The sequence below is a fragment of the Cibotium barometz genome, chromosome 31 (genome assembly GCF_041138505.1).
Source record: "Cibotium barometz isolate CiBa-2024 chromosome 31, ASM4113850v1, whole genome shotgun sequence".
NCBI classification, from domain to species: Eukaryota; Viridiplantae; Streptophyta; class Polypodiopsida; order Cyatheales; family Cibotiaceae; genus Cibotium; species Cibotium barometz.
The window spans coordinates 30,232,608-30,260,408 of record NC_141076.1 but is presented as its reverse complement, the minus strand read 5'-3'; the positions used below and the strand labels follow the sequence as shown (position 1 = coordinate 30,260,408).

Genomic DNA, 27,801 nt, shown 5'->3' with positions numbered 1-27,801 from the left:
CCACAAAAGTCAATGTGTACCAACTCCAGTGGTTTCAAAGCCTGCCTAGTAGCCTGCTTCTAGAAAGACTCTCTATCTTGCTTCCCATGAATGCAAGAACTGCAATGTTCCTACTTGCTGCCAACATCTGGCAAGCCATCCATCATCTGGTCCCGAAAAGCCCGCCACAGCACATCCACATTCAAGTGGACAAAACGGAAATGCCACAAATCACCAAGCTGAGTACCTGTAAGAGAAGAGAGTACTGAGAGTCTGTAAATCCCATTCTCCACTCTGCCTTCCCAAACAACCTGGCATGTTGCTTTGTCCTGCTCCTCCTCCAACTCTGGTCTTGGAACTCCAACCACAATGAAATCAATCAAATCATAATCCTCCAAGACAGACTCCATCATTACCTTCCAGACATAGTTGTTCCTGTCCAACTGTCAACACCGGGAATGTCGGGAGAGTGGGGATCTTCACATGTTTCTTTGCCATCTCGAGCAAATATGCCAACTCGGGGGTTCACATGGTCTTGTGAAGGGAGGGTGGGTGGGAAAAAAAATATGAAGAAGAGGGTTAACCTCAATGCATCGCAGCTGTCTCTAATGTTCTCACCATCTTCAAAGCTTCAAGCCACCTGGAGCTCTGATACCATGTCAAAATGAGCAACGGAAATGAGACAAAATACTAGGAGCAGAATATACAGAAATGCAAGAGAGGAGAAGGCTGTATAAACTCTGCTATATACACCTCAATCCGGTACAACTGGTGTGGCAGGCAAGTGCCCAATATATATGGGCAAAGGGGCAGCAATTGGCCACTACAAAACAAGCCGACATGCCCCAATAAAAGGCCACGACTAAGCATGGCCCAGTCGGCCAGCAAAACAGTCCAGTCGGCTGGCCCACAACCAGCACCACCTAGTCGGCCATGTCCAGGCCTGGTCGGCCAGCCAGACGGGCCCTCCTGGCAGCAATCAACTACAGTTGACCACAGCCTACAGCTGTCAAAATACGCAACGGAGATGATAACCAAATCTGAGACCACAAGAGCAAGTAGAGTGCAGAAAAATAAACAGCACAAGAGAAGGAGAGAGATAGGCATGTAACTCTGCTCTATACACAAGATCCCGCAGTGAAAAGATGATACACTGATGTGGGGGCAATGGGGCCATTTTATATGGCCCCATAATTGCAGTCGGCCAATGGAGAAACAGGCCGTCAGCCTCACGACTGGGTCCCTCCAGTCGGCCAGCCAAAAAAATCCTCTACGACCCCAACAGAGAAAGTCGGCCAGCTCCATATGCATATGAGTGCAGTCGGCCAACTTCTGTGTGATCCTGCCAGCATAGGGCAGCCACCCACACCATGGAAAAATAGGAAAAAATACAGGGAGTGAGGAAAAATGAGAAAACACCTATAGAGGCTGGGCACACCCACAACAGAGGCCCTGGTGTCTGATAAAGACAGGAGATGACTTCTAACAACAGCACCCCCACAACTGGAAAAACTAGGAAAAAATATGGACAATGGGGAAAGATGGAGAAAGCTCACACGCAGGGGGGCACACCCCCAACAATGGCCCTCACTCCCTACTAAGTAATATGGTACAGACAGGAGATGACTGCTAACAAGTAGAACTAAGGAGAGAGAATACCTTCTCTTTAAACTACATTGACACACAAAAGCTTAGAAAAACAGAGATGAGAAAGAGAGAAAGAAGAATAACAATGGAAGCCTTGATTCTCTCAACCTAACCTATTATATATTGCTGTGGGTAAGACTGCAGCTGTCCTCATTGTTTAGCTTCTTAACAAAAGCATTAACAAACTCAAGTGTTGCAGCAAAAAACCTCTTATCAAGAACCTCCTCATAAATACCTACCACTCATGAGAATCCTCCTGTACAACTACTGGTTGAAAGACCTCTTGATGAGAACTCTCTTCATAGACTCCATTCCGAAAGTCGTGATGCATACCATCCAATAGCTACCTACTCAAAGGGAGCATAAAAACTCTCTTGCAAAATCCAAAGCTACTAGCAAATGAAAAAGGCATAAAGGTGGATGTGGCTCCTCTGAAACTCTAACTTGAGCTTGAATCATCCTGTACTTCCTTGGCTATGCATGCTCAAGCAACATCCACCAACTCCATGTCAAGTTTGAATGGTTGGTAAGAGCAAAAATTGCAGCCAATGCTAGCCTCTTCAGCTTTTGCAACTAGTTTTGGTCTTGATTGTGGTGAAGAAACAATGCACATAGGCTAAAATGTCCTTTAATTGCACCATAACTACTGAAGAAACCAGCAATGAGGTCGAATACTCTCCACTCAACACCTCTAATGGCTTTGGTGATTCTTCCTCCTTTAAAATTATCCTTGCCCCTTTGCTGCTCTTGTTGTGTCCTTGCTTTGAACCTCAGTCCTTGCTAAATGACCACATTTGAGAGACACTTCTGCATGAATAGACGCATGCAAGGAGGGCTCAAGACATGCACAATCCTTTCAAATTGCTCCTTGGACTGGCTTCTCAAGCACAAGGCTCGCCAAGTCATTGAGAGAATCATCCCCCCCACGGATTCTTCAAGGCACGGTAATTATTGTTAGTCCACAAGTATGAACTCTTTCACAATAGCTCTACAACAATTCTCCCAATTGCGGATGGAATGATGCAGGTATCATCCTCCCACCAAAGGACAGTTGCACATATCGAAGCTGTCCAGATGATGTGGAGATGGAAAACATCCAAACCTCTTGAAGCGACAAGGGTGATTGACACCTTTGTTAGAAGTCATCTCCTGTCTTTATGTAGAGGGCCTTTGTTGTGGGTGTGCCCGCCCTTGTAGGTGTTTTCTCATTTTTCCTTACTCCCTATATTTTTCCCCATATTTTTTCCATTTTTTCTTGGCCTAGGGTGACAGTCGTGCGCTGGCAGCTGTTGTTCTCTTGTTTTTCTCTGGCCGACTGTACCTGACCTTGGGACAGTGCTGGCCGACCCTGTTTGTGTTGGCTGACTGGCCTTTAGAGCAGGTCGTGCAGAACTGGACCCAGTCGGCTGCCTCTGGAGCAAGCAGACTGCTGCCTGGGGTCCATATATAATGGACTCCCCACTCCCTTGCCATTAAATATTGTATTCGGGATCTTTTTGTGTATATAGAGCAGAGTTACACGCCTCTCTCTCTCTCTCCTTCTCTTGTGCTGTTCCCAGATTTGGTCATCCTCTCCGCTACGTATTCTGACATGGTATCAGAGCCCTAGGCTCTTGATAGTTCTTGGGATTTGTGTGAGCAAGAGGGGGACTATTGTGTTGCTGATTGGTGGACTGTTCCGGACGAGGAGAAGCAAGAGGACGGCAGGCTGATTTGTTGGATAGCCACTTGCAGGTGTAAGTTCTTCTTTGTTCCCACCCACCCACCCTTTTTCACATTACATCCCCGCAATGGTAGATTTGTTAGAGATGGCCGAGAGGCATGTGAAGATCCCTACACTCCCCACGTTCCCGGTGGACCGTCAATTGGACGAGAACAACTACGGCATATGGAAGGTTATGATGGAATCTGTTCTTGAGTCTTACGACCTTGCTAATTTCATCGTTGTCGGGGTTCCACGGCCGGTGTAAACCGGCCTCAGTCTTCAGACGAAACCAAAGGGCGGTGCAAAAACAAACTTGCACACAAAACACTTCAACACCATCGAGGACCTAGAGAAGGAAAACAAATAGGGGGAGCTAGAGTGCTTCTGCAAACAGTACACAGACACACCAATTGGCCCCAAATCGCAGTGGCGCCCCTTGCGGTATTTCTTTAATTGAATATAAGAGCTTTGATTACAATAAGGCTAGAAACTCAGCCGTCACAGTAGAACTCCTGAAGCCTGCAAAGACCCTGCATCATGGCTTCATATCCACTCGACATCCACAAGCAAATCCAGCCATTGTTCACATCAAAAGACTCTCACCCATGAGTTCTGCATATACACAAGCTTTCTCCCAAGATCAGGGCTGCCACAACCATCCATATATGGCCTCTCACCCTATGAACAGCATCACACCTTGACACATCCAGTGCTTCTGCATCACAACAAAGACTCCCAAACTATCTCCCAAAAGAGAACTCGCATCACAGCACAGCATACCATACAGTCGACACACTTGTACCAACCCTCTCTACCTTCCAAGGGTACTATCCATCTCTGTCATGGATTCCCTGTCCCCTATCCAATCAATAGCAAGGTTGACCAAACATGTGTCCATTCCTGTAGCTTTTGCCTGCATGTGACTTATCTCCTGGAGAAACCCAAATACATGTTTCCTCAAGAAACCTATGACCTGTTTCCACATGAAAAACTTAGGCCTGTTTCCCTTTGAAACTTTTGTCCTGTTTCCATCCAGAACCATTCATGACACCATTCAACAACAGTGTCAACAACGGCATCCATCTAGTTACCTGTTCCCTCATGAAACATCTGGAAACATAGAGATGCCCATAACTGTAGGTCCCTCTATTCCTTTCTAGCAGGAAGAAAACAATCTGCTCCATGAGCACGCAGCCATGCGAGCTTGCATCACTCCCATGCCAAGAAACACTTTCAATTGACATGTACTTGCAGCCGGAAACCCAAGCACATAGCTGAATTTGCAGCCAACCAAAAACAGCCCATAAACAGTTTCAAAATTGCTCATGTTCGTAGCCACATGCACTACCACGAAACAGTCCATAAACCCTTTCCAAAACAGTCCCAAACCAAAGCAAAGAGAAGCTGAAAGTTCCATCAGTTGAACGCCATCGACATGATGTCTATGTTCATGAAAAACCAGCCCCTGACCGCCTTTATGTCCAGTGAAACCAGCCCCCTGGCCACCTAGGAGAAAAGCGTGCACTCTGTCCAGCGCTGCCTGCAGCCGCTCATTTGCCAAGAGAAAGAGAGAGAGAGCATGACGTACCTGCAGCGGCTGTTCAGTCCACCTGCAGCCAGTCCAGCAGCCACCTAACACCTTCCCTTCTGCAACCATCAAGAGCCTGCAGAGCCTGCAGAGCCTGCAGTCCTTGCAAAAGAGAACCAGCCCACGTGTGCTCCTCTGTCCAGCATCCGCCTCTGTGCAAAAGAGGAAGCCAGCGTGTATGAGCAGTCCAGTCCTTCGTGTGCCAAGCGAAAGAGAGAGAAAGCGTGTGCCACAGCTCCAGCCCGCCGCCTCCTATTCAGCCCTCCGCCTTTGCACCAAAAATAGAGAAGCGCCCGCAGCCGTGTGCTTTTTCACCCATCAAAAGGCGCCTGTAAGCAGCCATGCCATCTGCTCGCCTCCTTTCCAAGTGTGCGAGAGAGAAAGCCCCAGCACATGTATACCAAGAGAGAGGCGCCTGAAAACAGCCCGCCAGCCCCTTCTTTTTTCCAAAAAGCAAGAGAGAGAGAAAAATAGGCGCATCCTCCAAGAGAGAGTAGCCTCCAAAAAAAGAGCTTTTTTGGGCCACCAAAGGTTATAAAACCTTTTTAATTAAAATCTCTTTGTCCCTTCACACTTGGGGTCGTCCACACATGGGTTTCCTTTTCAACTCCAAACTAATGCCATTCACACCGTCCACCATGTCCCCGTGCACACCTGCTTACTGTCCAGAGAAAAACACAGGGTCGTGACAGCCTGAAGTAGAGGAAGGGGAGTTACCGTCAATCCATAAGGACCGGGAGGCACAGGCACATAGCTGTGGGATCGTGTCAACGCCAGGGTCCGTTCATTTATCTTCCTCCACTGCACACCGCAGATAATCAATCATGTAAAGCATATGACATTAGCCAGAGGTATATGGCAGCATTTGGCTTCTCTTTACAACAGGGTATCGCCCATGAAGAGGATTTCCTTGGAAGTACAGATGCAGGTTATGAGCCCTGCAAAGTCATCGACTATGCGGGATAGCAAGAAGTTCTCCAGGTTAGGAAGGAGATATCATCGGAGGACATGGCCATAACGTTGCTATCGCATTTGCCCTCTCAGTACTCACATTTTACTCGTCTTTGATTACCAGTGGCAGGCTCAGCACCATCACGTGGGAGGAGCTTGTGCCCATGGTCTTGGACTAGGAGGAACGATTCACGAACCCTCCTCAGGGTGGAGGTTCGGAGGCCTTAACTCGCCAACAGTCGAAAGGCCGTAACACGGGCAAAGGGAAGGCTTCATCGGAGAAGTCTTCTGAGAAGAAGTCTGACGCTGACCGCGAGAAACTAAAGGTAGAGAGGACCTGTAATGATTGTGGCGAGAAAGGCCACTATTGGAGGCAGTGTCCCAAGCGGAAGACCGAGAAGGGTGAAGATTCCTTAGCAACAATCATGAAGACTCCGGCTTTTGTGCACTTGGAGGTGATGGACCCCGATGTTTCATTTTCTTCAGGCAGGGAGGAGGTTGGAGAACTCGCCGCTACAGATACTCAGGAGTGGATTCTAGACAGTGGTGCTTCCAGGCACATGACTCCTCCTCGTTCAGATTTACAGAATCTCTGTAGGTATTCTGATCATATTCTTACTGGGGATACATCCACTATCCCAGTTCACAGTTGAAAGAGTGCACAGAGCGGAAGCAGAGGGCACTAGAATGTGCTGAACAGAGAGTGCAAGAGAGAGAGAGATATGGAGCAAACTATGCTGAATATACTGAACCAAAACAATCCCAAGCAAGAGACAGTGTTAGTCTCATAAGTGAGGGAGCAAATATGTACAAGACTGAATGAGAAATGAGAGGCCAGCACCCACTATTTATAGTGGGGAAGTGCTGGCCGACTGGAGCTCATAAACAGGACGACTCGAGCTGTTGGACATGGCTGACTGGAAAAATGCCAGAATGGCTGGGAAAAATCCCCAAAAAATAGTAAAAAAAGGGTGGCCAGCCCACAAGCAAGGGCCATACAAAAGGGGACTAAATGGGCACCATAAAGGGCAGAAACTAGGGATGAAGGTGCTAACACCCCCTCTCAGCACCAGATGCTGAACAAACTCCGAGAATCCAAAGATGAGGAGCCAAGGAAGCCTGAGAAACCGGCTTGGTGAACAAATCTGCAGCATTCTCCGCGGAAGGACAATACTCCAAATGCAAATCTCCAGCAAGAACCCGTTCACGAACATAGTGATACTGAATCTCAATGTCCGAAGATGAGGAGCCAAGGAAGCCTGAGAAACCGGCTTGGTGAACAAATCTGCAGCATTCTCCGCGGAAGGACAATACTCCAAACGCAAATCCCCAGCAAGAACCCGTTCACGAACATGGTGATACTGAATCTCAATGTGTTTCGTACGAGCATGAAACACAGGGTTCTTGGCGATGGCGATGCAACTCTGATTGTCACACCAAAGAAGAGTAGATCCGGTAGGAGAACAGCCGAGCTCCTCCAATAATCTCCGCAACCATATCGCCTCACATGCAGCATAACAAACTGCACGGTACTCCGCCTCCGTAGAGGAAAGCGCCACAGTAGGCTGCTTTTTACTGCTCCAAGAAATGACTCCAGACCCAAGTGAAAAAACACAACCAGTGGGAATGCCGTGTATCTGGATCTCCAGCCCAGTCTGAGTTAGACCATCCAACAAGAGTGCGTCCTTGGCCATAAAAGATGCCAAAATCCAGAGTGCCACGCAAGTACCGAAGAACTCTAAGAGCACACCGCCAATGCTGCTGACAGGGTTTGGATGAGAAGGAACTCAATAAACTGACTGCGAAGCATATGTCCAATCGGGAGTAGGTCAACCATACCAAACAACCGACGAGAACCCGATACTGTCCCAGATCAGTCCCTAGAGAAGCATCAAGTGAAGAAAGCTTCTCACCAATATCCATAGGAGAAGATACTGGTTTGCACCCAGTCATCTGAAATCTGTCGAGAATCTCCCGAGTGTACTTCTGCTGAGAGAAGAAAATGCCCTTCGAGGTCTGCCAAATCTCAAAGCCAAGAAAATAGTGCAAGAGGCCCAGATCCGTCATCTCAAACTCTGTCTCCAAAGCATCCATAACAGAACGGATCCACACAGAATAAGAACCTGTAAAAATGAGGTCATCAAATAGACCACAATGATAACAATCAACCCCCTCTCAAGGAGGATATAAAGGTTCGAATCTGCATGAGAACGGCGCAGGCCGAGCTTCTAAAAGAACTCATCAATCCGCTGGAACCAAGCCCGCGAAGCCTGCTTTAGACCATATAAAGCCTTCTTCAGCCGGTACACATGATCCTGTTTGCCCGGAACAACAAATCCTGGCGCGGCTAATCAATATAAACCTCTTGTGTAAGCTCTCCATTCAAGAAAGCCGACTTGACGTCCATCTGGAAAACGGGCCATCTATGATATCTTGCAAGTGCAAGAACGGTGCGAATGGTAGTCATCCAGGCCGTCGGAGCGAAGGTCTCATCGAAGTCGACACCAGGGCGCTGAGCATAACCCTTGGCAACCAACCTCGCCTAGTGCTTGTCCAAGCTGCCATCAGCTCGGAACTTTGATTTGAAAATCCAACGCACACCAATCACCTTACACTGCAGAGGCCGAGGCACCAAAATCCAAGTGCCATTCCGTTCGATAGCATCCAGCTCTGTCTCCATAGCATGACGTCAAGACTCATGTGAAAGAGCCTCGTCTACAGAAGTGGGGTCAGAAGGACCATTAATGATTGTAGACATAAGAGCATAATTAACAAACATGTTGCCCTCATGAATTTGTTTCCCTGTAACTCTGGAAGTGCCATTCCGTTCGATAGCATCCAGCTCTGTCTGCATAGCATGACGCCAAGACTCATGTGAAAGAGCCTCGTCTACAGAAGTGGGATCAGAAGGACCATTAATGATTGTAGACATAAGAGCATAATTAACAAACATGTTGCCCTCATGAATTTGTTTCCCTCTAACTCTGGAAGAACGCCGAAAAGAACCAGGCGGAGGAGCAGAAGGAAGCTCACATAACCCAAAGTCACGAACTGTTTGATAATACCAACCAGGTACAGATCTGCTCGCCAGAGGAGGAGCAGGGTCATCATCATCTGACTGAGAATCCTCAGCTGGAGGTGTAACAGTAACAGCAGGAGCAGGAGGAGGAGGAGGAGGAGGAGGAGGAGAAGGAGGTGTAGGAAGAAGAAGCTCACCACCCCCCTTTGAGGATGTAGGAGTCTCGTCGAACACCACATCACGGCTCACAACTTTACCGGCTTGAGGATCATAAAGACGATATGCCTTGGACACAGTGCTGTATCCGAGAAAAGTCATGCGCTGAGACTTCGAGTCCAACTTGGAGCGGTGCTCCTTAGGCACATGAACATATGCGGTGCATCCAAATATCCGGAAATGAACAACAGAGGGCTTCTCACCATGGAAAGCCTCATTGTCAAATCCCCACGGATCTCCTCGTGATCGTTCTTGGTTCGAGACTCGAATCCTGTAAACAAACGAATAAACAAACAACAAGGGGGTGCAGGCCTGACTCACCTCCCAACCATGACAGAGACCACAGTCTTGGCTGTCCCCACCGAGCCACGAGCTGAGCTAACTATGTTGACGTTCCGACCAATCTCCTCCTCGCGACGTCCCATACCGACACGAAGCTACCCTCGCGGGCCTCGAGACTGCTGCCGGCCTCGGCTGCGTAAAGCAGGTGCACGTCTGCACTAGATCCAGGCTCCAAGACCATAGAGCTCTCACAAACTCGCGAGACTCTCTATATCCCAATAACTAACCTTGGCCACCCTTTTATAGGCTCTTGGCTGGTCATCGGGCGTCCACACTTGGACGCCCGCCCGTCCATACTTGGGTGCCCGCCCGTTAGTATATCCCTAACTCAGCTCGTCAATCAGCCTGCCTAGTTCCAAGCTTCCCAAAGCCTCGAAACTAGTCTTGCGTGTGTGTAGCACACGGTAGATACACGCTGTGCACATGACATACTCCCCTTCCTCTAAGAGCTCACTCCTGAGCTCACTAATAAGCCAGGGTAATCTCTTTGAAGAGTAGTCAATGTCTCCCATGTAGCGTCCTCCTCAACACGATCCTTCCACTTGATCTTGTATTCCGTGATAAGCGTATTACGCAATCTTCGTTCACAAAATCCAAGAATCTTTTCAGGTTCGTGCGGAACAAATGTCATGTCCTCGACATCTATAATTTCTTGAGTAACTAACTAACCTGCTCCACCCAGTACTTCCTTAAGTCTACTGACATGAAATACAAGATGAACTTTCACATGAGAAGGCAAATCCAATTCATATGCAACTGAACCAATCTGTCGTGTAACACGAAATGGTCCGTATCTAGGGGATAATTTCAGAGATCTACCTGTCCGTAAAGTCTCGGAATCTTTCGGAACTCGCAAATACACCATCGTTCCTTCAGAGAACCCTCTAGGTGAACGATGTCTATTAGAATAAAACCTGTCTCGGTCTTGAGCACTTCTAATAGATCCCTTCGCAACTTGTAACATTTCTTGCATATCTTGCAAAAAATTACGTGCTGCATCATGCTGAAGTCCTGAGAATCCTACTGTAACACGTGATCTAGGTTGAAAACCATACATAAGCATGTAAGGACTAAAACCTGTACTCGTATGCTTAGTACTGTTATACGCAAATTCTAACATAGGAAGATAATCCTCCCATGAACTTTGTCTTTTGGATACATATGCTCGAAGCATATCCTCCAAAATCTGATTCACTCTTTCAGTCTGGCCATCAGATTGAGGATGATCAGAGGAACTCAAATTCAAAGTTGTTTCCAACTTCTCAAAAACAAGTTTCCAAAAATCACTCGTAAACTTAGAGTCCCTATCACTGACTATGTCCTGCGGGTAGCCCGTACAGTCTAAACAATTGCTCGATAAACTGCCGTGCTAATTGCGTAACTGTAATAGTCTTCCGGGTCGGTAAAAATCTAGCCATTTTTGTCAAGCGATCTACCACAACCCAAATAGAATCGTGGCCTTGATGTGTTCTTGGCGATCCGGTAATAAAATCCATGGAAATACTTTCCCATTTATTACCTGGGATTTGCAAAGGATGCAACAACCCAGCCTGTCTAAAGCGTTCAGCTTTATTTGCCTGACAAATTTGACACTTGAGAACATAATCTTCTACATACCCTTTCATCTTTGGCCAATAAAAAGTGTGTTTCACTAACGATAGTGTCCTGTGTACCCAGGGTGTCCAGCAGAAGGGCTGTCGTGACACTCCTTAAGAATCTTAGACCTAATGTCCGAGATCTGTGGTACACAAATTTTGTCATTACGGAATAGTAAACCATTCCGAATCATCCACTGGCCTCCTGCAGCCTGAATGATAGACTGCTCAGTCATCGAGTCTTGGTCAATCAATGAGCTCCCGTCTTGGATATTCTGCTAAAATGGACCAAAATAACTATCAGTCCTGCAAAGCCCTCTCAATGACTGAAATAAGTTAGTAGAAATCTCGGTGAACAACAAAGAATTCACCTCTCTAATTCGACTAAGCGCATCTGCAACACTATTCATGGACCCTTTCCGATAACGGATCTCAAAAGCAAAATCTTGCATTAACTCTGCCCAACAAGCTTTCCTGCCTCTCAAATCATCCGCATCAGTCAATACCACAAACTTGGAGCCATATAATAATGTCTCCAAACCTTGAGAGCATGAATCACAGCATAAAGCTCCTTCTCAAGGGTTGGCCAACGAGATTGAGTGTCGTCTAGCTTTTTACTTTCAAAAGCAACCGGTCTACCATCTTGAAATAAAGCAGTCCCGATAGCAGTCACTGGCATCAGTTTCAAGAACATAAGGCCGACTAGGATCAGGCAATGCTAAGATAGGTGCTTCCTTGACTTTATCGTCTGAAGGCCATATCCAAATCGTTATTCCAAGTGATAGGCTGATTTAACTTACGTCCACGACCTTTCAATAAGTCGGTCATCGGTAGTGTGAGCTGAGAGTACTCCCGTACAGATTTCCGAAGAAAAACAACAAAACCGAGAAAAGAACGAAGTTGTTTCATTGTTCGCAGTATAGGCCAGTCCAGAACCTTCTGAACTCGGTCATAATCAATGCTCAATCCATCTCTAGTGATCTTGTGTCCCAAGTAAATGATGTCGGTCATAAAGAACTCACATTTACTCAACTTAGCATATAGTCGATTCTGCCTTAAAATAGATAAGACAATCGTGAGGTGTCTGACATGATCCTCAAGAGTACGACTATAGATCAAAATATCATCTAGGAACACCACCACAAATTTTCCCAAATGTTCACGAAAAAGATCGTTCATCATTTGCTGGAAAGTGGCTAGAGCATTGGTTAACCCAAAAGGTAATACGAGAAACTCATAATGGCCATACCTAGTCCGAAAGGCAGTTCTTTCGACATGCCTTTCATGAATACGTATCTGGTGATAGCCAGTACGTAAATCTATCTTCGTGAAATATTTCGCTCCTACTAATCGGTCAATCAGGTCATCTGATCTAGGGAGAGGATAACGGTTCTTAATGGTCAGCTTGTTCAATCTCTTGTAATCTATACACATTCTCCAAGTATTGTCCTTCTTTCTCCTAAGCAACACAGGTGCACCCCAAGGTGATTTACTTGGACGGATTTGGCCCATCCTCAAATAATCTTCGAGTTGTTTAGCCAACTCATCTTCCTCAACTTGGCTCATCCTATAAGGTGGAATACTGACAAGATGAGCACCAGGGATCAAGTCAATACGATGATCTACTGCCTCTTCAGGTGGTAAACCCGATGGCAGTTCCTTAGGAAATATATCTTGAAACGAATCAAGTATCTTCTGTAATTCTTTGCTTTCAAACACACTTAATTCATTTATATCCATGGAAGGGATGAGAAAAGAAGAAAGTGAAATCAATACACAATGGAAAGCAGTATACAAAGAAGAATCCATTATATTTCCAAAATCAATTGTATTTACAAGAGGTCCCTGAGAGGGATGAATACAATCACCTAAAATACTATACTTGGTGTCCCTATGCTGAAAAGAAAAAATATGACTAGACCAATCTATCTAGACTTCAAGAGTCTTAAACCACTCAATCCCTAATAACAAGTCTACATTTTCCAGATGCATTACATAGCATTCCAGAATATCTTTGTAGTCCTGAATCTGGATTGAAAGCATCTCCACCTTGCGATCCCAAACTTGCCTTCCCGCAGGTAGACGTACCTCATAGGTATGGTCGCTGAGTATCGTATCAAGACTCAATTTCTGCACAAGTTTGTAGTTAACAAAGTGATGATGCGAACTGCCAGGGTCTAAAAGAATGTGAATTTTATGGCCATTCACTTCTCCATAAACTCGGAGAAGATCATGCAAGCCAAATACTTTAGAATTGAACAGACAATCAGAACAAGTACTAGGGCGAGAAAGTACAATAATTGACGTACCTGTCAAAGACAACTGGTTAGCTGCCTTTGGCTTGGGTCCTGCGATTGTCTTGGTACCCTTTTGCTTTGGGCACTCGTTACGCATGTGTCCTTTTTCTTCGCAGATAAAACAATGTCCTTCCTTCTTGAGCTTTAAAGCCCTAAGGAGTCGTTTCTTCTTCACTGGTGTCGAACTTGAATTCTTCGAAGGTTGGTCCGAAGACTTTCCTTCTGTCGTGTTAGACGAAAGCTTTAAAAAAAACGTGCTTTTCTTGCTTTTTTTTTTCCCCTCCAGGATTAGCCGACCGGCGTGCTGTCTGCAGGCGTCATCAGCTGCTGCCGTCGCCTGATGTGCTGCCGACGCATGCTGTCCTACCAGCGCTTGCTCGCCTGTCTCGACGGCTGTTGACCTCCAACCTGCGCCTGCACAGTCCGCGTAAGCCAACCGCGTTAGCCTGGGCACCTGCGCTAGGCTGGTCGCCTAGCTGCGTAGGCCAAGGCGCCTACGTGGGCCTGGCTGCCTGGTCGCCTAGCTTGGCAGGCTTGGCCGCCTGGCTACGCAGGCACATGCGCCTGCCTGCCAGCCGCCGATAGCCAACCAGCGTCTCCCACCAACGCACAAACCTGCCCGCATATATGCGATCTAGCACTTCTCTTGCTCTCTCTCTCTCGTTCGAACCAGAAAAGCATCGTGCTTTTTCTGTTTTCTGCTTCACCCGACTTGCTCATGCATATGACTGCACAAACGACTCTCCTCTTCTTTGCAACGCAATCAACCCTTCCATCTACCATCTCCCATCAACATGGGTGTCTTTGATGAAGAAAAAACACATACTATTCTGAAAACAGCAGTATGCACAGAAAAAACAGCAAGCTTTTTAACACATACCTTTCTCCGACCTCTTCTTCTCTATCTACCGACTTGCTCGTTCACGAGGTATGCTCTGATACCACTGTCAAATCCCCACGGATCTCCTCGTGATCGTTCTTGGTTCGAGACTCGAATCCTGTAAACAAACGAATAAACAAACAACAAGGGGGTGCAGGCCTGACTCACCTCCCAACCATGTCAGCTGTGGGCGAGCCCACAGTCTTGGCTGTTCCCACCGAGCCACGAGCTGAGCTAACTAGGTTGACGTTCCGACCAATCTCCTCCTCGCGACGTCCCATACCGACACGAAGCCGCTCTCGCGGGCCTCGAGACTGCTGCCGACCTCGGTTGCGTAAAGCAGATGCACGTCTGCACTAGATCCAGGCTCCAAGACCATAGAGCTCTCACAAACTCGCGAGACTCTCTATATCCCAATAACTAACCTTGGCCACCTTTTATAGGCTCTTGGCTGGTCATCGGGCGTCCACACTTGGACGCCCGCCCGTCCATACTTGGGTGCCCGCCCGTTTGTATATCCCTAACTCAGCTCGTCAATCAGCCTGCCTAGTTCCAAGCTTTCCCAAGCCTCGAAACTAGTCTTGCGTGCGTGTAGCACACGGTAGACACACACTGTGCACATGACACTCATATGGAGTTTTGTCGGGAAGAGCAGCAGTAGGAGACCTATTCTGAATGTAGACAGCAGTGGAAGCCGCCTCAGCCCAGAAACGTCGAGGTAATGAAGAATGCTCAAGCATAGCACGGGCCATCTCCATAATGGTCCTATTCTTCCTCTTAACTCCATTCTGTGATGGAGTATATGCTATAGTAAGGTGTCTCCGAATGCCATGTGTCTTGCAATATTACTGAAACTCCTGGGATGTGAACTCACCCCCTCCATCGGTCCTGAGAGCCTTGACCAAGTGACCGGTCTCTTTTTCCACCTCGGCTTTCCAATCACAGAAGTGATGAAAAGTCTCATCCTTGGTATTCAGAAAGAAAACCCAAGTATATCTGGTAAAATCATCCACCATCACGAGCATGTACGCCTTACTCAAAGACGCGGTACTCATAGGACCACATAAGTCTACATGAATGAGAGCAAGTGATGTCGAAGATCTCTATGTCGCCTCTTTCGGAAAGGCCGCTAGATGTTGCTTCCCTTGTAAACAAGAGGGACAAGCAGAAGACGGAGCCTTAATGGTTGGTAATCCATCAACCAACCCAACCTTCGAAGCTCGCTGCAGAAGCTGATAGCTCAAATGGCCAAACCGAGCATGCCATAGATCAGAAGAAGCACCAGAAGAAAGCAGAGCGGTTAATTTGTAGAGGCCACTATCTTGGACTCCCTGAGCCAAGATGCTACCAGTCGCCTTATCACGAATGGTAATCTCATAACGAGAAAAGATCACCTCCACACCCTGAGCTGTAAGAGCACTCACTGACAAAAGGTTAAAAGCCAAATCTGGAATATACAGAACGTCAGAGAAGTACCTCTTGTCCTCGTCAGAACGGAAGATGGGGATAGTGCCATGACCATGCACTGGCACAGAAGAAGAATCACCCAGAGTGATCTCGCTTCATCTGGCAGCGAAGTCCTCGAACCAATCTCGATGGGGTGTCATATGAGCAGTAGCACCGCTATCAACAATCCAAGACCGTGACTGAGAAGTCACAAGAGCAAGTATACGCCGAGTACCTGCTAAGAGAAGAATTCCATCATCCTTCTTGGGTTGAGACAGCGCCGTTGAGGAAGAGTTCTTTGCTGCTTCATGGGGTGACTTGTGACCCTTCTTGCCACAATAATGACATTCAATGTCCTTATTCTTTGAAGATTTGTTGTCTTTATCCTTATCGGAATCCTTGGAGTTCTTGTCAGAATCCCCTTTTCCTTTCTTTTGTTGAGTCTTCCCTTTATCTCGTGCTGCCAAAGCTCCATCAAGACCACCGGAGGTGCCAGTCCGCTCCTCAAAGCAAGACTCAATCTGCATGATGGAGGGGAGAACTTCCTCCCAAGTAACTAGAACAGGATGAGGAGAAGAAACCAGAGACTGAAAGTATGCATCAAACCTCTCTGGAAGTTTGGAGAGCAGCCGATTAGCCATATCCTCTGTGGAGATGTCCTTGCCACAAACAGCAAGCTCGTCCCGGAGATCTTTCATCTTCGAGATGAAAGCAAATAAAGATGGAAACGCAGAAACTGATAAGTTCATAAGTTGCTTTTCCAATGCCAAAATCCGACCCAGAGACTTAATCTCATAGAGAGATGCAAAAGCCTTCCAAACTTCATGTGCAGCATCTGCTGTACGCACATGAGAGAGAACAGCATCCTAACAGTTCAACATCAAGAAGGAGAAAACACGTCGATCATTCGACTGCCAAATATTAATCTGTGCCTGAGTCACACCACCGGAAGCAAGGGTGGGAGGGGTGGCATTGGCTGGTGTAACAAGCCAATCCCAGAGATCCACGCCACGCAAGGCCGATTTCACCTTCACCTTCCATAGGGTGTAGTTGGAACCATCCAACTTGGCAGACTCAGCAAACATATGAAGAGAAGTGGGAGCAGCCATCACAAAAGCTTGGGCTCAATCTCAAGAAATGCACAAACTCTGAAGAAAAGTGTCCTCCACAGGTACCAAGAGTGCCACCAAAGCTTGCAACACCACAAGCCCCCTCTGCAAAGGGAAAGGACCACTGGAGAGGAAAACGCAGCAGTGAACAAGTGAGAGGAAAACGTAGCAGTGAACAAGTGCTGTCCTATAGAAAACAGGCCGCCTGCAGTCCAATCTCCAAGTGGGCAATGAAACGCTGATCAACAAGAGCCAGACGGCTGAATCGGTGAAGCCAATCTGAAGAAAAAACGACCAGCAGAGTGCTGTCCAGAAAACGCAGGAGCAAAAGCTATGGATCTGGAAGAAAACGCAGAGGAGAGGAGAAGGTGCTGAAAACAGGGCTGAATCTGGGGCAGCCGCCCCGAAAGGTTGCTAAATCGGGAGCGATGATACCATGAAAGAGTGCACAGAGCGGAAGCAGAGTGGCACTAGAATGTGCTGAACAGAGAGTGCAAGAGAGAGAGAGATATGGAGCAAACTATGCTGAATATACTGAACCAAAACAGTCCCAAGCAAGAGACAGTGTTAGTCTCATAAGTGAGGGAGCAAATATGTACAAGACTGAATGAGAAATGAGAGGCCAGCACCCACTATTTATAGTGGGGAAGTGCTGGCCGACTGGAGCTCATAAACAGGCCGACTGGAGCTGTTGGACATGGCCGACTGGAAAAATGCCAGAATGGCCGGGAAAAATCCCAGAAAAATAGTTAAAAAAGGGTGGCCAGCCCACAAGCAAGGGCCATACAAAAGGGGACCAAATGGGCACCATAAAGGGTAGAAACTGGGTTGAGGGCAGGTTGGAGATAGTTCTCAATGGCAGAGGGGGAAAGCATTCCTCCCAAGTGTTGTATGTTCCCTCACTTGGTTTTCATCTGCTGTTGTCAATGCATCAGGTTTGCAAGACTGGCGTACGGGTGGAGTTTGATGAGCATTTTGTTGCTCTCCGAGACAAAGAGCAATAGGCCAGGTAGTGTGGGAAGGCGGAGTGGAGAATGGAGTTTACAAGCTTTCAGCACTCTCTCTCCCAAGTCCTCAATTTTGTGATGAGTGGCAGTCTGGTAATGGCCACTTTAGTGTGGATACGCTGCAGGTGCAGGGTTTCCGGGACCAGATGGTGGATAGCTTGCCAATTGATGGCAGCAGTTGGCAAGAACTTTCCAGTACTGATGTTGGTGGTTCCTGCGTTCGTCAGTCACAGAAAATTGAACACGTAACTTTTGCTCTAATGTCTTGTAGTATTCGGGACAAAGAAACTCCTGTAGATGAGGATGTTCTTTCCACGGGGACCTCTTGGAAAGCCAGGCAAGTGGCAGTTGATTACTTGCAGAAGGAGGTGGATGTTGCGCACTCTCCACGCTTTGTGGTTCTGGATTCAGAGGGGGTGTTTTACAGGTTTCAGAACGCCTTGCGAGGTCTTCAGCAGGTTTCCCGGACTTAGCTTTCCACCGTAACAGGTGTTGGTCCTTGTGAGCGATGTGATGCCTTTTTGACTCGGAAGCAAAATGGTTCATTGATTTGGTTGATGGACACCAGATTGGACGTGAGCTTCCTGATGAGGATGCTGAGCTCATGGTTGTAGATGACTCTTTGGGAGGCAGGATTGCGTATATTGTGGTTTCTGCAACATAAGAAGGATCTTGGTCTCTTTTACACAGGAGGGGGATTGATGGATGGAGTCCGACTCCACGGTTGGAGTGACTCGAATTGGGGAGGAGATCGAGACACGAGGAGATCTACTTCAAGCCCAGGAGCAGTTTTATGGAGCAGTAACAGGCAGTCATCTTTTGCCTTGTCATCGACAAAGACAAAGTACCGAGCTGCTTGTGATGCTGTTTGTGAGGTGGTGAGGTTGCAGAGGTTGCATGGCAGGATTGGGCTTCCACTGGAGGAACCCACGGTCATCTAGAGGCACTTTGTTCGTGAACAGATCGTTGTTGATGACATCTTGCTAGAGTTCTGTTCGACGGAGGACAGTATGGTGAACCTCTTCACGAAGTCGCTATCTCAGGATTTGCTCAGGCGGAACCCCGGCTCCCTGTGGTTGGTTTCACAACCAGGAGCTGATAGGGGGTGTTAGAAGTCATCTCCTGCCTTTATGTAGACACCAGGAGCTGATAGGGGGTGTTAGAAGTCATCTCCTGCCTTTATGTAGACACCAGGGCCTTTGTTGTGGGTGTGCCCGCCCTTGTAGGTGTTTTCTCATTTTTCCTCACTCCCCGTATTTTTCCCCATATTTTTCCCATTTTTTCTTGGCCTAGGGTGGCAGTCGTGTGCTAGCAGCTCTTGTTCTCTTGTTTTTCTCTGGCCGACTGTACCCGACCTTGGGACAGTGCTGGCCGACCCTATTTGTGTTGGCCGACTGGCCTTTAGAGCAGGTCGTGGAGAACTGGACCCAGTCGGCTGCCTCTGGAGCAAGCAGACTGCTGCCTGGGGTCCGTATATAATGGACCCCCCACTCCCTTGTTAGAAGTCATCTCCTGTCTAGTTTTATACACCAGGGCCTTTGTTGTGGGTGTGCCCGCCCTTATGAGGTGTTTTCCCATTTTTCCCCACTCTCCGTATTTTTTCCCATTTTTCTGAGGTTTGGGAGGGTTGCCAGATGATGCCAGGTGCACTCCAGTGCTGGCCGACTGGATGTTCATCGGTCGTGGGCTACAGGGCTGCTGGCCAACAGGATTTCATCAGTCGTGGGCATCTGTTTGCTGGCCGACTGCATTTATGCAGTCGTGGGACCTATTCAGCAGTCGTGGGCACTTTATCTACTGGCCGACTGCCCTCCCAGGGAGGTATATATAGGACCCCAGCCCCCATACCTTATTTGTATCATTTCTCGGGATCTTCTTGTGTATATAGAGCAGAGTTACACGCCTACATCTGTCTCTCTCTTGTGCTGTTTTTCTGCCTGCGTTTTTGCTCGTGTTCCCAGATTTGGTCATCATCTCCGCTGCATATTCTGACATGGTATCAGAGCCCTAGGCTCTAGATAGGTCTTGGGATTTGTGTGAGCAAGAGGGGGACTGTTTGGTGGCTGATTGGTGGACTGTTTTGGGCTGATCGGGAAGAGGAGAAGCGCAGGCTGATTTGCTGGACAGCCACCTGCAGGTATCAGTTCTTCTTTGTTCCCAGCCACCCACCCTTTTCAGGATACATCCCCACTATGGCAGATCTGTTTGAGATGGCCGAGAGACATGTGAAGATCCCGACACTCCCCACGTTCCCGGTGGACCGTCAGTTGGACGGAAGCAACTACGGCATATGGAAGGTGATGATGGAATCCGGTCTGGAGTCCTACGACCTCGCCGATTTCGTCGTCGTTGGTATTCCACGGCCGGAAGTAGAGGAAGGGGAGTTACCGTCAATCCGAAAGGACCGGGAGGCCCAGACACAGATGTGGGATCGTGTCAACGCCAGGGTCCGTTCGTTTATTTTCCTAAACTGCACACCACAGGTAATCAATCATGTAAAGCATATGACGCTGGCCAGAGGTATATGGCAGCATTTGGCCTCACTTTACAACAGGGTATCGCCCATGAAGAGGATTTCCTTGGAAGTACAGATGCGGGTTATGAGCCCTGCAAAGTCGTCGACGATGTGGGAGCATATTAACAAGCTACAGGCTCTTCAGCAGGAAGTTCTTCAGGCTGGGAAGGAGATATCGTCAGAGGACATGGCCATCACGTTGCTGTCACATTTGCCCTCTTCGTACTCAGCATTTTACTCGTCGTTGATTACTAGTGGCAGGCTCAGCACCATCATGTGGAAGGAGCTTGTGCCCATGGTCCTGGACCAAGAGGAACGATTCACGAACCCTCCTCAGGGTGGAGGTTCGGACACCTTTACTGGCGAACGGTCGAAAGGCCGTAACTCGAGCAAAGGGAAGGCTTCATCGGAGAAGTCTTCTGAGAAGAAGTCCGACGCTGACCGCGAGAAACTGAAGGCAGAGAGGACCTGTAAGGATTGTGGCGAGAAAGGCCACTACTGGAGGTAGTGTCCCAAGCGGAAGACCGAGAAGGGTGAAGACTCCTCAGCAGCAATCATGAAGACTCCGGCTTTTGTGCACCTGGAGGTGATGGACACCGATGCTTCATTTTCTTCAGGCAGGGAGGAGATTGGAGGACTCTCCGCAACAGATACTCGGGAGTGGATTCTCGATAGTGGTGCGTCCAGGCACATGACTCCTTCCCGTTCCGGTTTACAGGATCTCTGCAGGCTTTCTGGTCATATTCTTACTGGGGATACGTCCACTATCCCAGTTCATAGTGAGGACAGGATGGAGATAGTTCCCGATGGCAAAGGGGGGAAGCATTCCTCCCAGGTGTTGTATGTTCCGGCACTTGGTTTTCATCTGTTGTCAGTGCATCAGGTTTGCAAGACTGGCGTACGAGTGGAGTTTGATGAGCATCTTGTTGCTCTCCGGGACAAAGCAACAAGCCAAGTGGTTTGGGTTCAGCACTCTCTCTCCCAGGTCCTCAGGTTTGTGATGAGTGGCAGTTTGGTAATGGCCACTTAAGTGTGGATACGCTGCAGGTGCGGGCTTTCCGGGACCAGATGGTGGATAGCTTACCAGTAGATGGCAGCAGTTGGCAGGAACTTTCCAGTACTGATGTTGGTAGTTCTTGTGTTCGTGAGTCAGAGGAAGCTCAACAGGTCACTTATGCTCTGATGTCTCGTAGTATTCGGGACAAACAACCTCCAGTAGTTGAGGATGTTCATTCCACGGGGACCTTTCGGAAAGCCAGGCAGGTGGCAGGTGCTTACTTACAGAAGGAGGTGGTTTCTCCAGGCTTTGTGGTTCCGGATTTAGAGGGGGTGGTTGACAAGTTTCATCAGGTTTCCAGGACTTGTTTGTGTACCATAACAGGTGTGTGTTGATCCTTGTGAGCAGTGTGATGTCTCTGTGACTCAAAAGCTGTATGGTTCATTGATCTGGTTGATGGACACCAGATTGGACGGGAGCTTCCTGATGAGGTGGTTGAGCTCATGGTTGCAGATGTCTCTTTGGGAGGCAGGATTGCGTTTCCTGTGGTTTCTGCGGCATGCGAAGGATCATGGACTCTTGTACACAGGAGGGGGATTGGTGGATGGAGTCCGACTCCACGGTTGGAGTGACTCGGTTTGGGGAGGAGATTCGGGCACGAGGGGATCTACTTATGGCCCACGAGCAGTTTTACGGAGCAGCAGGAGGTTGCATAGCAGGCTTGGGCTTCCACTGGAGGAACCCATGGTCATCCAGAGGCACTTTGTTCGTGAACATATCGTTGCTGATGACATCTTGCTAGAGTTTTGTTCGATGGAGGACAGTATGGTGGACCTCTTCACGAAGTCGCTCTCTCAGGACTTGCTCAGGCGGCACCCCAGCTCCCAGTAGTTGGTTACACAGCCAGGAGCTAAGAGGGGGTGTTAGAAGTCATCTCCTGTCTAGTTTTATACACCAGGGCCTTTGTTGTGGGTGTGCCCGCACGTGCTGAGGAAAGCGAGTCAAAAGAAGAACATTAAGAAGAAAGAAGGATCTTGAGAGGGGGAGTATCGCCGTTGCTTCCCGTGCTTCTTGGAGTGACTGTCCCGCATGCAACCCTTGCAAGAATGGGAGCGTTGCAACTCATGTTGTTGTTACATGCGAAAGCTCTGGGAGTCTTCTTTCAGCCCTAAACACATCCTAGAACATGTTGATGCAAAAACACAAACAAAAGAGAGAGAGGAGAGAGAGAGAGAGAGAGAGAGCTGAGTATTCAGTATATCATATAATACAAAAAGGTACAAGTATCCTTGCAGCCATAGGGTGCCTTCTGGAAAAGGTAGAATACCTAATCAAATCCTAGTCTATGACTAATCCTATGATCCAACCAAACAAGGGGCTGAATACTGAAAACGATGAGCAACAATGTCTTTTATAGGCTTCGAAATAACTGCATGGACTGACCGACTACTGGTCGGCCAGATCCAAGACAATAAATCACTTTATATGCTGCAGCTAACTGGTACTTCTACTCTATAAATTGGCCAACAACAAACCCAAGGTCCTCCATCAGATATCCCTTGCCAAATCAGCAAAACACTGGTCAAACATCTGATTCTGCTATGTCTTTATCTTGTTGCCTCTTCAGGACTCACTTTGAGGTATGCATGTGCATGTCTTGCACATGACATCCCCCTCTGCTATTTAGCCCTGTCGGCTGCCTGTCCAGCAGCCCTAGGGCTGGCCGACAGCCCCTTCCAGCTCATGCCATGGCTGGTGGGCACAACCAAGGCACGGGTTGAGGCCAAGTCTTCACCTCCACACCTAATCCTCCACCGTACTGCTTTACCACGGCACTCACGGCATGGTGGATTCAAGCTATGCTCCCCCCGGGCCTCTCCGCCAACACCCGGGGTACCCTCACCAACATATCTAGTTTCTAGAAATTGAAGTGAGTGCAAACACTTGTGAGGTGCATATAGCTTGAATATGAAAATGAGGCGGATCACTTACAAGGATGTGGCATGACTCATGCCCATTACAATATACTCATAAACCATTATACATGAACTCATGCTTATCCACATAGCTCCAAATGTCCGCCAAGGGTGGTTCTACACCTCCCCCATGCCCACAATAAGAGTGCAAATCTTAGCCCTAGGGTAGCCCTATGGGCTAGCCCCATCTCTACATGCAAACCTACATGCCTACAGAGGTCTGACATCCAATTGCAAACCAAATACACATAACATCTGACATCATTCCAGAGAGAGACTCGCAGCACGGACTGGCATTGCCTCATGTGCACGACAATGCACACCTAACCTTGGACGCATAGAGTGGAATCCTCACTAACTCGCCCCGGATTAGGCTCACATGGGACCAATTTTCCACTCCAGGTCCTGCACCTTCTTGTTCAGATATGAACACGTGGCATCCAAGTGCGGGATGCACGTGACACATGTCAACCAAAATGATGACTCTATAAGAAGCTCCCACAAGACCAGAAACAGATCACTCAAAGCGCTTGTCCTACTCATCAACTTGCTGCTCATCCTCCTGATTACAACTATTGGTAGAATCCAAGTTCTTATCCTTTTCAGGCTTGAGTTTCTGTATGGGAGATGGAGCCAGCCAAATGGAGAGAATGGCTATCTAGACAGCTAGATGCTCCAAAAGATCATGGGCTAGGGCGGTACCCTTTCTCTCCATATTTGAAAGAGTGAAACCGGCCTTCAGAAATCTGACGAGCAGTGAAACAATCACTCGCACATAAAACACTTCATCACCCTTGGGAACCTGAAAAAGGAAAACAACAGGGGAGCTAGAATGCTCCTGCAAATAGTACAAGGACACTGATTGGCCCCAAAACGCAGTGGCGTCCCTTGCGGTATTTCTTTACTTGATCAAAAATGAGTACAAAGTACAACTCGTCGAATCCTTTACCAATAGGATCCCTTTTAGCTTTTCACCCAAGACTTTCCAAATAAGAACTCTTGTTACTACAGCAAAGCATTCCATAGAGAAGGCACACCTATACGACACCTCCTTGCTTGAAAAGGTCTTCTCCATCTCAACCATGGATCCCCACGAACCCTTTCCCAAACAACAGTAGGGCTGTACCAAACCATGTCCTTCCTATAGTCACAGCATACATGTAACCTTGAGAAAACTAGAACCTGTTCACATGAATCCAGAGACATGCTTTCCACACGAAACCAAAGACCTATATCCGATAAACCAAAGACCTGTATCCCATAAACCATAGTCCTGTATCCTCGATACCAAAGTCCTGTTTCTTCTCGAAACACCAATGTCCTGTTTCCATGACAGATAAATCCACATATACACTATCAATCACGATGCCAAAAACTCAAAGAGAGAAAGATAGAGGATGTGTCAAGCCATCCCTGAATACACATAAGTCCAAGTCGAAGAGCTCTCTTCCAAGAACATCATCCTGTGCATCCTAACTTGATCCTCTATATCCAAATCTCGTAATCAAAGTTTGCTTGCGAAGAGAGAGAGAGAGAGAGAGAGAGAGACCCCTTGGCTGCTAGCCCCTCGGTGCCTCCTTCAGCTCGCCTTCTTCCTAGAGAGAGAGAGAGAGACCCACGCTGACTGCTTCCACACATGCAGCCTCTACCTGAAACCTGCCTGGTTTGATTTTTGCTGACAATAGTTCATGCTCAGCCACCTAATCACCTACCTAGCCCCCGTTGGTAATTGCCCGCTTGGCTGCCCCTTGCTGCCCGGCTGTAATCCATACATAGCAGCAGCACCTAGTGGTAGCGGCAGTAGCACCCCATGCATAGCAGCGCCCATGCACAGCAGCAGCAGCTCCCGACGACGGCAACGGCAACACCCAACGGCGGCAACGGCAACAGTCCGCAACAGCGACGGCTGTACCCGACGGTGGTGGCGGCAATGGCAGTACCCGACAGCAGCACCTGTACCCAACGGCAACGGCGGTCCTATACCCGGTGGCCATGTGCAACAGCACTCCAGCAATAGCAACGTCCATGCATACCGTTTCACCATGCACCACGCCATGGCCACCTCCTCCAATCCACCACCTTTCGCTCTTTTTAAAGAGGTGATGTGCTTTTCATTAAAAAACGCTAGAAGCAAAGGTTTAAAAAACGCATGCTTTTCAAAATTTTATATATATATATATATATTAAAGCATCAAAGGTTTAAAAACCTTATGAACAATAAAATTTCCCTTTTTGTCCCCTTTTCACACTTGGGCTGGCCACCATATAGGTTTTCCTTTTCATACCCAAACTTGATGCCTGTCCACACTATGCATCCCGTGCCTGTGCCCGTGCCCGTGCCCACCTGCTTGTTGTCCAAAGGGAAAAACAAAGGGTCGTAACAAAGAGTCCGGACTCTTGGGTGGACTCCCTACTTACTAAGAAGTACGATCAAAAAGTGAAAGATAAAATGAATAGATATGATTTCAAGGGGGGAGAGAATGAGAGAGACAAAAAGTTCTATTAACATCTGCAAAAGGCCAATATGACCCCAATACATAAATGCCGTGGAATTCTTATGCCAAATTCAGTCCATACAGAAAAGGAACGTCAAAACCAAACAAACTAAGAAAAACGCCCTAGTGTTTATCTATTGTGTCACTAGGAGATGCAACAATAGCAAAACTATTGAAAACATATAAAATGTGGCCTGCATGTATGCATAGATATGAAAAATGCCTATAGCTTAAAAATATGCAGTCTTACAAGCCCCCCATATTGTCTAAATCTTCTTTCCTAAACATTCTACAACCTGAAATCCCAAAAACATAACGACTATTATGGAACACAAATTGAGATAACCATGAGGTTTTGGGTCCAAATCATGTGCATGTGGTACATGGAATGCTTGATGCTCATGTATGTGTTGGAACAGGCATATGTGTGCTCCTTTACTGGCTGCTCTAATAGCAAACATGGGAGAGATTCAAATCTCCACATACGCTCGTTAGTTTTTTCTTCTTTTCTTTTCTAAAAATTTTTTAATCTCCTTGAAGCAAGGAGGGGGAGATACCCCCGCGGTAGAGCTTCCGGCTCCATGTATGCCGAGGCATGAGTTCCAAACTCGAACCCCCCCCCCCCCCCCCCGCTCCAACAGGGGTGGGGCCCACTCGATAGAGGGATGGGGATAAAGAAACCAATGTTGAAGCAACACACACACGCACACACACACATGCATGCATGTGCGAGCATACACATGCAGGTGCACGCATACACAAACAAGCATGTGTGCACGTGCCCTTGTGCATACACACGCACACACAATGGATGGGATGGGCTGATAGTTGCTCATTTGTCACCTAAATCTCTGCAAAGACTTGGTAAATTCTTCAAAACAAGGCTTGAGGTGGGCAGAGCATACCTTACCAGAAGCTATGGTGTGTGAAGAAGAATCAGGATATACAAGCCAGCAACCAAGGTGTGGGCAACCAACCTCTACTGAAGGCTGAAAGGTTGTGTTGACAATCGCCCAAGTCGCGAGCAGAGGATCGAGTGAGGTCTATCAAATGGCAGAGTTGAGCATTAATGATCAAGCTTTTGAGCCATTATGAGAGCTAGCCATATCTGTCTGTTGTTCTGTTAGAAAATGGCCCATCTTCGTGAATGGGGGAGGACCCATCACCAGCACGCTTTTGCACAGCGATTACCTTTCCGTCCCCCACTTGCTGCCACCGCGAACCCGCATCTTTTTCTAAGGTTCGGGTACAAATACTTTGGATCTTATCTTTTTTTTGGCCTCCTTTTAGAGGCAAGGACGCGTTGGGCTTTAGGCTACCTTTGCATTGCGCATACCATAAAGAGGTGCACACGGGTTAGCTTTCACATCTCCTACTTTTAGATGTCCCTCTCTCTCTCTCTCTGTCTCTCTCTCTCTCTCTCTCTCTCTCTCGTCGGATAGATCATATTTGGTCTCTTAGGATTGTTCCTACGATATTAAAAAGGGCTTCTTCTTCTTCTTCCTCTCTCTCTCTCTCTCTCTCTCTCTCTCTCTCTCTCCACTTGTTTTTTCCCTCTCTTTCTTTTGGTCTACACACCAAGAAACAAATGTAGGCAAGCCTAGACTACTTTAGTATGTTAGTATGTGGTGGCATAGAAGTCATTTCATGTAAATAGCACTAGCAATTATGGATATATTGTCAATGCAAGTGCTCTAGGATGTGCGGCATGTGCTCCCTTGCTTTTGTGGATTGGATTGTACGGTGCATGCTTGTGTACAGCACTGGCAATTATGGATATATTGTCAATGCAAGTGGTCTAGGGGATGTGTGACATGTGCTCCCTTGTTTTTGTGGATTGGATTGTATGATGCATGCTTGTGTATGTGTGTGTGTGTGGGGGGGGTTGAGAGACTATCAAAGAGTACAATCTTCTCGTTTAAAAAAAATATCCTTGGCCATATTAAAAAGGGACTTGGTTTAACAAGTATCTTTGTGGCCTACCCCGCACCCAAAATATGGGTTCAATCTAATCAAAACTTTTGAATTTGAAAGGAT

At 47.6% G+C, this 27,801-nt stretch overlaps 1 protein-coding gene across 3 annotated transcripts in view; it reads right to left on the bottom strand.

Moving 5' to 3' along the window:
• LOC147620724 (serine/threonine-protein kinase SRK2A-like) overlaps nucleotides 1-27,062 on the bottom strand; it is a 42,605-nt gene extending 15,543 nt beyond the window's left edge. Inside the window, exon 1 of one of the 3 annotated variants that reach the window (XM_086824999.1) lies at nucleotides 26,670-27,062. The gene's annotated coding sequence lies outside the window, so the exon portion shown is untranslated. The remainder of the gene's footprint in view (nucleotides 1-26,669) is intronic. The other 2 variants (XM_086825000.1, XM_086824998.1) reach the window with 2 other exon arrangements.
• Nucleotides 27,063-27,801: the final 739 nt, after the last annotated feature.